The 13,224-nt window shown below is 40.5% G+C and overlaps 1 protein-coding gene across 6 annotated transcripts in view; it reads left to right on the top strand.

Moving 5' to 3' along the window:
* Positions 1 to 9: 9 nt before the first annotated feature.
* The window catches only part of HYCC2 (hyccin PI4KA lipid kinase complex subunit 2), a 97,771-nt gene continuing 84,556 nt past the window's right edge, over positions 10 to 13,224 (top strand). For 4 of the 6 annotated variants that reach the window (XM_049887802.1, XM_049887805.1, XM_049887803.1 and 1 more), the window contains exons 1-2: positions 10 to 299; positions 1,111 to 1,145. The gene's annotated coding sequence lies outside the window, so the exon portion shown is untranslated. The remainder of the gene's footprint in view (positions 300 to 1,110; positions 1,146 to 13,224) is intronic. The other 2 variants (XM_049887807.1, XM_049887806.1) reach the window with 2 other exon arrangements.

The raw sequence follows: 13,224 nt of genomic DNA, 5'->3' as shown, positions 1-13,224 counted from the left end.
ACACTTATGAGGGAGGCTGGAAGCCAACATTTTTTCCTACATATGTGCATCCTCAGTATGAGTGAAGTAAGAGAAATTGTGTAGGAGCGAAAGACGGGAAAGGAGATGTTTTCCGTGCTTGGAGATCGGAATCCTTAGGCACTGCACAGAGGGGGAGCCCGAGGACTACTGGAGCCAATAAATTAGGTTCTTGTTCAGAGCGTGGAACCATCCAATGGAAGGGTTGGTTGTTGCGCTGCAGTTGGCAGGCGGCTGCGGGAGGCGGTGGCGGTAGGCAGCCGGAGACAGCGGGGTGACAGGTAGGCAGCGGCGCTGTCTTTGAGGGACACGGAGTGCTAGATCAGAAGGGATTTTCCTCTTCTCCAGCCGTAAGAATTATATACAGGAGCTGATGAGGGTAGTCTGGGAAGGCGGTAGCTAGAGTGTTGGTGGTTTCGGAACCTCTGGTAGACCAGGTAGCAGCAGCCTGGGAGGGTCGTGAGGAGAAAGAGAAGGCAGCTGAGACGGGTAGAGGCTGAACCCCGTGGGGCGACGCGGGGGCCTAGGGCGTGGGGGGCTGAGGTGGCGCCGGCAGCGGGGAGCAGAGAGGCAGGAGCAAAAGGGTGTCGTAAGGGCAGGAGGAATTCCTTGCATGAGACCCCGGGCGAAAAAAGGACGCGGCATTGCAGGCATCTAAGAGAAATCCTAAGGATTGCATTTTGGGGCCATTTCCCGGGGTGAAGACGGTAGGAGTGGAGAAGAAAGATATTTACTGGTGGCAGATTCTTGAACTCTTTATGGCTATACATTATGTAATCCTTGGCTGGTATTTACCCAAACAAGTAGGTTGTCTCTCCTGAAAGAGGAGGTCTTACAACCTATTGATGTGTCAGAACACTTTCTTCCTTGGCTTGAGTGCTTTCTACCCAGGCAGGTTCTGTAGGCGAAGGGTGATAGTATGAAGGATAGGGTAGTCACGAAGAGCTTCTCCGAAATATGGAGTTGGTTTGAGAGATAGGATGTTAGTTTGAGATAGAGGTGGCCAGATTCGCGTTTTGTAGTTCCTGAATATATTTGTTTTGAGGGTCAAGGCTGATAACAAATATGGTTTTTTGTTTTTTTAATCTCCAGGAAAGTGAAGAGCCTCACAAAATCTATAGTAGGAGGTAAGTGCAGCAAGTTGGAAATGACCAGAAAATTAGTTTAGTAGATTCTTCTCCAGATATTGTGGATGTTAAGAACTGTGAAAATAAGGTGGTGGTCTGAATTGGAATAAAAGTCAACTGTTAATAGTTTGCTGTGTAAGTCTGAGAGGCTGGTTATGAATTATTTATTTGTTAGGTTTTAAAAGTATGCTCTTTGAGCCTCTTGGACTGAAGTAAAATGTGTTTACAGATATAATTTTTTTCAAAGTTTTTGTAATTATTTGCACAATGAAATGTGGAATAAAAATATCAATCCCATTCAGTGTGTGTTATGGAGGGACAAACTACACAAAAACTTGATTTTATAGCTCAGTGGAGAACAGTTTTAAAAGAAGCATTATAAATTGCTAAAATGAAAGCTGTTTGAAATGTTGCCTTCAGCTTAGTAGATAAAAAATTAATGTAGTATTAGCAAGTGTATAATTTTCCTAAGCTTATTTTAATATTGCATGTCAGAATAACTTTTTAAGATGAGATTTTTTTCTATTAATGATATTTTATGTTACTATGTGCCAGAACCTAAGTCAAAATTTCCCTTTTTTCTCAAAAAATCATTTAGGAAAGAGGTGGATCATTAGAGTTTGTTAGTTTGTTCTGAAATGTTTAGAATAGTGAGGTGCTTTATTCTGTTTTCTATCTTTTACAAGAATATTGCAGTCTTAGTCACAAAGAATATTTCTGGTTCTGTTTTGGGTGCATTTCTGTAATGTGTTGAGTACCTGTGAACAAATCTTGCTTTTATGCAAGGTGGGGTGTGTGTGTGTGTGTGTTTCTTCCTATTATGTAACCAACCTACTAGAGCAGTCTTAAACAACTAATGGTTGATTTTGAATGGCCAGTAGGTGTCATTGTAGAATGCAATAAAGTTGAACATCGATTTAGAAATTACTAAGTAATTTAAGAAACACTAGTCCAAATTAGTGTATAATAATGGGCTGATTGTTTATACATCATTAGACGTCTTCTGACACATTGCAGTATTAGTGCTGTTTATAAGGCACTTGAAACAATGGCTGTAAAGAAGTATAATCATTTGCTGTAAAGTAGACCTTGAAAATTTGTTTTTAATCCGACTGTTAAACTATCTTGACATGCAGTGCAGATTCAGATTTGTTTGATTGTTTTTAATACAGCTTTGGCTTTGTGTAGTAGTATATTAAGTTCTGGAATGATTAAGATTTTTATTTTGAGTGAACTTTAAAATAGAAAAACCGATGTATATAATGAAAAGCTAAAATGATTTAAAAAAAAAAAAGTGGGCAGAAAGTCTCCAAACAAGTTATCAGCTACATGTAGTACTTTGTTATTGTTGTCTTAATGCCGGAACAGAAGACCTTTTGTCTTTCATCGACTGCGGCTTCTTAGTTTTTTTTTTAATTCCCAAAATGGCTTCTTTTTACATGTTTTATTTGGCTAGTAGGCTATGTGGTTTTGCAGGACGATGAACTGAACATTTGTCATCGTCTGAAATGTAATGGATTCTAGATAGAGCTGCTACAGAAAGCTTTGAAGGTGGCTTACAGCTGGTATTAGTACAGCCGCTTGCCTGCGGAGCTTTCTGCTGAGCTCTTGTGCTTTGTAACTCTGCTCCTTAGGCCTGCTCTTGGTACAATGTTAAAAAAGAAAGGATTGAACCTAATTCAGGAATTTTTTATGAAGGTGGAAAGTAGTGTATATATTATAAGAGTTAAAAAGGAGAACACACATATACCCATGTATTATTTCCACTTCCCTTCAGAATCTTAGTGGTGGGAGAGGACAGAAAGGGTGTATATATGTGCTAGGGGGAAAAAAATTCCCTAGATGAGTTGATTTACCACTGGCTTCCAGTTTAGAATCATTAATTCAAGGCTCTCGCACTTGTAGTATGAACCAGTTACAGTAGTTTCAGCTTGAGAAAAACGGCTGCCAAATCTACCAATATTTTTATAGCTCAATAAATTTTCACCATTTAATGTAATAGCTGGAATATATTTTGTAGTCAGGAGCCAAAGTTGCCAGAAATAACTGTGCTGAATCTTTTGGTTTGGATTAATTTTTGCTTGGCACTTAGTTGCTTTCCAGAAACCAAGCTGATTTCTTTCAGGCTTCAAACCTGTGCTGATTTGCACAGATATTTACTCATATCCTGTGCTCTTAATATCTCTGAAAGTGATCTATTTCTAGAATTAAACTGATAAGAATTGGGAAAATTTTTCTTGATCAAAGGTCCTTTTGTGATATTGTCACGATACAGCAAAGGTGTACATTTTACCTTTTGCCTAAACGTTCACTCAGTAATACATATTAGAACTTAGACTTACTGCCCTAGATAATTAAAGCACTACTGAAGAAGAAGAATTAAGTAGGAGGACTTGCACTACGTGACCTCAGAACCTACTATACGGCTATGGTAGTCAAAGCAGCCTGGTACTGGTACAACAACAGATACATTGACCGATGGAACAGAATTGAGAACCCAGATGTAAATCCATCCACTTATGGTCACCTGCTCTTCGACAAGGGCCCAAAGTCCATCAGATGGGGAAAAGACAGTCTTTTCAACAAATGGTGCTGGCAAAACTGGATGTCCCTCTGTGAAAAAATGAAATAGGATCCATACCTCACACCTTATGCAAAAACTAATTCAAAATGAATCAAAGACTTAAATGTAAAGCCCAAAACTATGAAGTTCATAGAAGAAAAAATAGGATCAACACTAGAGGCCCTAATACCCAGCATTAGCAGGATACAAACCATAACCAACAACACGCAAACTCCAAAAGATAAGCAACTGGGATCTTCTAAAAATTAAATACTATGATCATCAAAAGACTTCACCAAAAAGGTAAAAAGAGAACCTACAGACTAGGGAAAAAAATTTGGCTATTATAAATCAGACAAGGTCTAATCTCTGAAATCTACAAGAAAATCCAACACCTCTACAACAAAAAGACAAATAATCCAATTAAAAAATGGGCAAAGGAAATGAAAGACACTTCACCAAAGAAGACATTCGCGCGGCCAACAGACACATGAGGAAATGCTCAAATAGTAGCCATTGCAGAAAGGCAAATCAAAACCACAACGAGATATTGTCTCACCCCGGTGTTACTGGCATGAATCAAAAAAACAAAAAAACAGGGAATAACAAATGTCGGAGAGGCTGTGGGGAGATCGGAACTTTTATGCACTGCTGGTTGGAATGCAAAATGATACAACCATTTTGGAAAACCAATATGGCACTTCCTTAGAAAGCTAGAAATACCATGTGATCCAGCAATCCCACTCCTAGGACTATATCTTAGAGAAATAACAGTCGTTACACGAGTAGACATATGCATACCCATGTTCATTGCAGCATTGTTCACAGTAGCAAAAAATGGAAACAACTTAGATGCCCATCAACAGATGAATGGATGAACTGTGGTATGTACACACAATGGAGTATTATGCAACGATAAAGAAGAATGATGAATCTGTGAAGCATCTCATAACATGGATGAATCTGAAAGGTGTTTTGCTGAAATGTGACTGAAATAAGTCAGTCAAAAAAGGACAAATATTGAATGAGACCACTACTGTACTGAAAAGGTTTACACACAAAAAGAAACAATCTTTGATGGTTAAGAGTGAGGGGAAGGATGGGAAAACACTAAATAGACAATAGGTAAGTGGTAACTTTGGTGAAGGATAAGACAGCACACAGCACTGGGGAAGCCAGGACATCTTGTACGAGGCAAGGTAATGGAAGCTGCATAGATATATCCAAACTCCCTGAGGGACCAGATTTCTGGGCTGAGGGCTGTGGGGACAATGGTCTCGGGGAACATCTAGCTCAGTTGGCATAACATAGTTTATAAAGAAAATGTTCTACATTCTACTTGTGAGTAGTGCTTGGGGTCTTAAAAGCCTGTGAACGGCCATCTAGGATACTCCACTGGTCTCACTCCTTTGGGAGCAAGGAAGAATGATGAAAACTAAAGATACAGGGTGTCATAGATTGAATTATGTCCCCCAAAAATGTATGTATCAACTTGGTTAGGCCATGATTCCTGGTATTCTGTGGTGGTCCTTCATTTCATGATTGTAGTTTTATTTTAAAAGGATTAGGGTGGGATTATAACACCCTTACCAGGTCACATCCCTGATCCAGTGTAAAGGGATTTTCCCTGGAGGTGTGACCTGCATCACCTTTTATCTCTCAAAAGATAAAAGGAAAGGGAAGCAAGCAGAGTTGGGAACCTCATACCACTGAGAAAGCAGTGCTGGGAGCAGAGCGTGTATTTTGGACCTGAGGTTCCTGCGCTGAGATGCTCCCAGACCGAGGGAAGACTGATGGCAAGGACCTTCCTCCAGAGCCAACAGAGAGAGAAAGCCTTCTCTTGGAGCTAGCGCCCTGAATTCAGACTTCTAGCCTACTAGACTGTGAAAGAATAAACTTCTCTTTGTTAAAGCCATCCACTTGTGGTATTTCTGTTATAGCAGCACTAGATAACTAGGACACAAGGGAAAGATTAGTCCAAAGGACTAATGGACCACATCTATCACGGTCTCCACCAGACTGAGCCCAGTACAACTAGATGGTGCCTGGCGGTAGCCATCACTGACTGCTCTGAAGACGATCACAATAGTGTGTCCCAGACAGAGCTGGAGAAAAATGTAGAACAAAATTCTAACTCAGGGAGAAAGATGAGACTTTCTGGCCTAACAGAGTCTGGAGAAACCCTGAGACTATGGCCCCTGGACACCGTTTCAGCTCAGTAATGAAGTCAGTCCTGAGGTTTACCCTTCAGCCAACGAGTGGACAGGCCCATAAAACACAATGAGACTAAAGGGGTGCACCAGCCCAGGAGCAAGGACTAGAAGGCAGGAGGGGACAAGAAAGCTGGTAATAGGGAACCCAAGTTTGAGAAGGGAGAGTGTTGACATGTTGTGGGGTTGTTAACCAATGTCACAAAACAATATGTGTACTAACAGTTTAATGAGAATTGTCATTTGTTCTGTAAACCTTCATCTAAATTACAATAAAAAAAGAAAAGAAAAAACTAAGACTTACTAATGAGTTGACCTTGACACGGGTCCTGTTTAGAAATTCATGGTTCATCTTTATGAACTTTAGACTTTCTGTTTCAGTATCTAGCTGCTATGGACAAAGCTATGAGAAAAAGTAAATGGGTAGAATTTAATTTTGAGGAAAGTAAAAAGTCAATTATGTAATATATTCAGAAGTGTGACTTTGATTATTTATAGCACTACAGTATCTTCTAGGTTTGAACTATAACTACCAAAACAGTAGACATAAAGTTATAGTAAATGACAATTTATTGAATGGAAAAGAATGGGTTACAGAATAGTTATTTTGTTATGTTGTAACATCTTGAACTCCAAAAAATCTTAGGATCAAGTTTATCACCTTTCTCATTATGGATTCTTGTCTCTTGATTGTGCTTGATTCTTAGTTGATATAGACTTTTGTTAACGACTAAGATTTGTTAATTTACCTCCTAAAATTCATTTTTCCCATGTATTTAAAAAAATGAGTGAGAGAGGGAGTTGGATACTGAGGGGGTAGTGAAATTTATACTTTTTATTTATTCTGTATTGAGACTTTTTAATCAGCATGTATTACTTTTGTAGTTCATTCTTTTTAAATGAAAAGGGGAATACGGAGGGGAGAGTATATTATGTTTTTTCTACCTTATAAGGTGGTTGTAAGACTCATAGTAGACATGAAGTGTTTGTAAAACTAAGTTAATACGAATTTGCAATTTATCACAGTACCTACTATTATTGTTTTTGGGAAAGTATGACTATGAACTTTAAGACTTTTTGTTCTTCAGAGTTTTGTTCTCAGGTCATCTCTCATTTTGTACCCTGTCCCTCTGTGATCTTATTTACTCTTAGTACTTCCATTAGTGTCTATATGTGGTGATTCTGAAATCTATATCTCTAATCTAGAGCTTTCACTTGATCTCCAGTTCTTATTCTATAAATCTAATTATCTACTAGATGAAGATGACCTGCAGGTCCCTCAAATACAATGTGTGTAAAAGTGAATTCATATTTTCTCTTTTATCATCTATCTAATGTGCCAAAGCAGGAACCCTGGCATCATCTTTGATAGTTTACTTATATACTCCTCCTGTGAATGATGCTGGAAACCCAGGTGGCGTAGTGGTTGTGAGCTACGGTTGCTAACCAAAAGGTCGGCAGTTCAGGTCTACTAGGTGCTCCTTGGAAACCATATGGGGCAGTTCTGCTCTGTCCTATGGTCGCTATGAGTAGGAATTGACTTGATGGCAGCGGGTTTGGTTTTCAGTTTTTATGAACAACGGTAGGTTCTGTTGACTACCTTTTTACTATTTCTTTAATTCTACTTCTCACAATCTCTACAGCTACTGGAAATAGTATGAAGAGTTAGTGTCTAGAGGCAGTCTGTCTGGATTATAATCCCAGCTCTACTATTTATAGTCTCCGTTTCTTTATCTTTAAAAATAGCATTGTGCAGCCTAGCAAATGGAATCTTGGGTGTTTATTCCAGAGAAATGGGAACTTATATTCACACAAAAACCTGTACACAAGTGGTCATAGCAGTTTTAATTCAAAATAGCCAAAAGCTGGAAATAGCCAAAATGTCCTTCAATGAGTGAATGGTTAGAGAAACTGTAGTACATCCATACTGTGGAATACTATGCAGCAGTAAAAAGGAACAAACTGTTGATTCATGTAACAACTTGGATGGGTCTCAAGTGAAAAAAATCCTATCTCTAAACTTACATATTATATGATTCTATTTATATAACATTCTTGAAATAATAGTGTTATATAGATGGAGAACAGACTGCTGGTTGCTAGGGCTTAGAGATGGGGGAAAGAGGTAGGTAGATAATAGTATAGCACAAGGGAGTCTTGTGATGGAACAGTTCCATATCTTGATCGTGGTGGTGGTTACACAAATCTACATGTGATAAAATTACATAGAACTATACACATGCACACACACATGAATTTTTTAAAACTAGTGAGATCTAAATAAGTTCTGTGAACTGTACTAATGTCACTTTCCTGGTTTTGATATTGTCCTATAGTTATGCAAGATGTTACTATTGGGCAAAACTGGGTAAAGGGTACTTTTTATTGTAACTGCTTGTAACTATAATTAGTTCAAAATAAAAAGTTTTAAAAATAGGATTGTTATGAGGACTAAATGAGAAAATTCACATAAAGATCTTACTATGGTACTTGCTACATCATAAATACATAAGAAATGTTAGCTATTACTAATAACAGAGCCCTGGTGGTGCAGTGGCTAAAGAGCTTGGCTGCTAACCAAAAGGTCGGCAGTTCAAATCCACCAGTTGCTCCTTGGAAACTCTATGGGGCAGTTCTACTCTGTCCTATAGGGTTGCTATGAGTTGGATTGACTCAACGGCAACAAGTTTTTTGTTTTTTTTTTTTAACTAATAGTATTATTAGTAGTAACGGAGCGCTGGTGTTGCAGTGGCTAAGAGCTGTGGCTGCTAACCGAAAGGTTGGAGGTTCAAGTCCACCCAGAGGAACCTCGGAAGAAAGACCTGGCAATTTACTGCCAAAAAATCAGCCAATGAAAACAGTTCTACTCTGACACACGTAGGGTCTCCATGAATCCGAATCAACTCGACAGCAACTGGTTTACTGATATATTTTTTTTTTTTTACAGTACACTTTTACTGTAAAGTGAGTTCTTTGGACAGATCATTGTTGTGTGGGATACCATGATGGAGAAAAGACTTCATTAAGCCTGAAGATGGTGATACTGGGGGAGGACTGCAAATAGGGAAGGCAAATCCAGATCTAGAGCAAATGTCTCTTCCAGAGAAGGCAGAATTGCCGTCCTCTCCATGATGGAAACTGTGTGATCGTAGGAGATTGCTACTCATTGCCACCACAGCTGAACTCTACCATACTCTGTGTTGAGAATTCAGTGTTTGTCTCTGATGTTGGTAGTTTGGGTCCTCAGCAGTAATAGTAGCAAGATGAGCCTTGATGAAGAGAAGTCTGTGTTGAGTCAGGGCATAATTTCTATTCCTGTTGCTGTGGCTATTTCATTCATGAGCCTGTTGATTGAGGAGTAGTGGCAGAGGCTATCTAGCCAAATGATAGATCTTTACTTCTGGTCATCTCTCTTTTGAAGCGTAGTGTACAACCAGATATACTGCTTAAAGCTCTGCTTCATGTAAAATCTTCCACAAATCAGGGTGACTCCAGGGCAGCTGTTCTCCATGTGATAAGTTAGTACTGCATCTCTGTGTTTATTTCTGCTTCTATTGTAATAGTGGCAAAGGAAGAGCAGGCTGGAGAGTTGCATACTGGCAATTAAATGCTTCCACAGGAATCATTTATGCTTACTGGCCAAAGCAACTTATGAGATCACACCTGACTTAGAGAAGATGGAGACATATAGTCCTCCTGTGTGCCCTGAAAGAGAGGAAGAGCTAATGTCTGGCACATAGTATCACTTCCACATAATGATGGAATGCTGCTAGCATATTCACCTCTTTGGCTTGGTGGGTCAGAGCACCCAGTTTTAAGGGTAGCTCAGGTCACGTGGTCACTTTGGTGCGCCGTGATCAGTCTCTGCCAGGTTCCAGAAGCCAGGGAAGAAGCTATTTCTGAAAAGTAAATAATCATCTGCAGAAGAGGGAATAACTTTATTCTAAAGCAGTGGTTCTCAACGAGGGACAGTTTTGCTCCCCAGGGGACATTTAGCAATGTTTGGAGACATTTTTGGTTGCCACAACTGGTATCTAGTAGGTAGAGGCCAGGGATACTACTAAACCTCTTAAAATGCACAGGACAGCCCTCACATTCTCTAGTGCCAAAGTTGAAAAATTGTGCTGTAAAACCTAGTGGTCTATATTGTGATCGTCTTATCAGGGTCTACTGGTAGCTTTATACAGCCATTTTATCATCTACCATAGACACTTTGAACACCATTGGGTTTGCTTGGTATTACGGCCCAAATGGCAGAGTAGTTTGCTGTGCTTTCTTGACCCGCTACACTGCCATCTCTTTTCCTAGGTTCCATTTAAAACTGGCAGCTTTATGGGCTATTCAGGAAATGGGGCAGAGAAGCACACTAAAATGTTTATTTCCAGGATTTAAAGAGGCCCAACAAGTGCTGTGCTCCTTTCTAAGTGACAGTAATGTGCTGAGCTTTGGAAACTGGTCTTTCATTTTGAGGGGAATGTCTTGAGATACTTTAGACCTCTGGACCCCTAGGGACTTCATCAGGTGGCAGGCTCCTAAGTTTTCATGTTATCATCCAGTCTCTGGCATGTATCTTTTACCAAAATGCTCTCCTGACCAGATGAAAATCAGCACGATGTCCTCAGCATAGTGATAACTGTAATGTCCTGTGGGTTGGTGAGACGCTCAAAGTTCTTGTAGTCCAGATTGACAGAGACCTGGCTTCACCACTGTCTAGCCATTTGACCTTTGGAAAAGGTATTTATTTAACCTTATTGCCTATTTCTTCATCTGTAATATGGGAATAATAACAGTACCTACCTTAAAGGGTTACTGTAAATCGTAAATGAATCACGTAAAATGCTTAGAATAGTGCCAAGCATATAGTAAATGCTATGTAAGTATTGTTGTTGTTGTTAGGTGCCATCGAGTCAATTCTGACTCATAGCAACCCTGTGTACAACAGAACGAAACACCACCTGGTCCTTTTCCAGTCTCTTGATCGCTTAAGCCCATTGTTGCAGCCACTGTGTCAGTCCATCTCATTGAGGGTCTTCCTCTTTTTTGCTGACCCTCTACCAGACACAGTGTCCTTCTCCAGGGACTGATCCCTCCTTACAACATGTCCCAAGTATATAAGACATAGTCTTGCCATCTTTGCTTCTAAGGAACATCCTGGTTGTACTTATTCCAAGACAGATTTTTTCGTTCTTTTGGCAGTCCATGGTATAATCAATATTCTTCTCCAACATGGCAATTCAAAGGCATCAATTCTTCTTCAGTCTTCTTTGTTCATCAAATATTATTTAATATTAAATATTTAATGTAAGTATAACCTACTAGACTGTGAGAAAATAAATTTCTTTTTGTTAAAGCCATCCACTTGTGGTATTTCTGTTACAGCAGCACTAGATGACTAAGACAGAACTTGGTACCAAGAGAGTGGGGTGCTGCTCTAATGGATACCTAAAATGCAGATGCAGTTTTGAAACTGTGAATGGATAGAGTTGCGACAGTGGCAGAGGACCAGCACAGCAGCAAACCTGCAGGGGCAGAGAAGCGGCAATAGCGGAGAACCAATAGCAGCAGAACCAGGAGACCAGCACAATATGGTGCTGGAGCTGACCCATGGAGCAAGAGAGCTGAGTGCCTGTGTGGAGGAGGCTTCCTGGTGGAGTGGGGTGCCCCTGGGCACTTATAGGTGGAGCTGGGCTTGCCAACCCACAGAGCCAGAGAGCTGAGTGCCTGTTGTGCAGAAGACTTCCTGGCAGAGTGTGGTGCCTCTAAACACTTATCAGTGGAGCTGCAGAGCTTTGGAACACTTGCCCCAGCAGGGCAAATGCAGGTGTGAGGCCCCAGGAGCCCAGAGGCCAGGAAACCAGGAAGCAGAAGCTGAAGGGACAGCACAAGAAGCCAAGTTGCCTCAGCCTCAGAAGGTATGGCCATCACCTCAGGGGTGGGGCCGTGGCCTCTGGTGTTTCTAAGGGTCGAGTCACCACTCAGATGGACTAGGAGAATGGCGCACCTAAAGCCGAGAAAGCAGAGCTGCTGTCCCAGTGGGCCTGGAAGGCAGAGCTGAAGCCCAGGGCCAAGGGGCCTCCACTCAGAATCCAAAGAGTGTGGCCAATACCTAGAGGCTGGAGGGCAGGATTGTTGTGTAAATTGTCTCAGAGAACAGAGGATTATTTTCAGAGCTTTCAAGGCTAATGTAATGTGTTCTACTGACTTACTTGGTGCCTGTGATGGCTTTTTTCCCTTCAGTTTCCCCCACTTGTAATGGAAATGTCTAGCTTATGCCTCTTCTGCCATTTTACCCTTGGAAGCAGATACTTGTATTCTAGATTTAACAGATGAAGAGGAATTTTTGGATTTTGGACTTGGAGTTAAGACTTTTGCTATGATATGATGGAATGAGTATGTTTTGCATGTTACAAGGATGTGAATTTTTGGGGGCCAAAGGGTGGAGTGTAATGGATTGAATTGTGTCTCCCAAAAATGTATGTCAGCTTGTTTAGGCCATGTGTGGTTGTCCTCCATTTTGTGAGCTTCCTATGTGTTGTGGATCATAATCTCTGCCTGTGGTTAAAAGATTAGGGTGGGATTGTAACACCACCCTTACCCAGGTCTCATCCCTGATCCAGTGTAAAGGGAGTTTCCCTGGGATGTGGTCTGTACCACCTTTTATTTCTCAAGAGATGAAAGGGAAGCAAGCAGAGAGTTGGGGACCTCATACCACCAAGAAAACAGCACAGGAGCAGAGCGCATCCTTTGCCCACGGGGTCCCTGCACCTGAGAAGCTCTTCAGCTAGGGGAAGATTGAGGACAAGAACCTTCCTCCAGAGCTAACACAGAGACAAAGCCTTCCTCTGGTGCCGACGTCCTGAATTTGGACTTGTAACCTACTAGACTGTGAGAAAATAAACTTCTCTTTGTTGAAGCCATCCACTTGTGGTATTTCTGTTGGCAGCACTAGATGACTAAGATAGTGAGTATTAGTTAATAAAAAATAATGCCTGTAATAATACAAAATCTTTAAGGAGAAAATATAGGTGAGTACCTTTATGACCTTGAAATAGGGAAGGAGTTCATTAAAAAACAAAAAGCATAATAGTGTAAAGAAAAAAGATTGATACATTTGATTAGCACTTTTCTTAATTTGTAAATCCAAATTTTAAAGGTGAGTCTTTTGTATACTATTTTATTTGCTCACTGTTCTGTGCGTCAGCAATTTGGGCAGCTGGTAGGCTCTTTTTCTGGTTTTGCCTGGAGTTACTTTGCTGCTTAACTGGGACTGTTGTTTATGATGGCCTCACTTGAATGTCTGGTGATT

Source organism: Elephas maximus, chromosome 6, assembly GCF_024166365.1.
Source record: "Elephas maximus indicus isolate mEleMax1 chromosome 6, mEleMax1 primary haplotype, whole genome shotgun sequence".
In the NCBI taxonomy this organism is placed as follows: domain Eukaryota; kingdom Metazoa; phylum Chordata; class Mammalia; order Proboscidea; family Elephantidae; genus Elephas; species Elephas maximus.
Note: the sequence above shows the minus strand (reverse complement) of the source record. Positions and strands in the feature narration are given on the sequence as shown.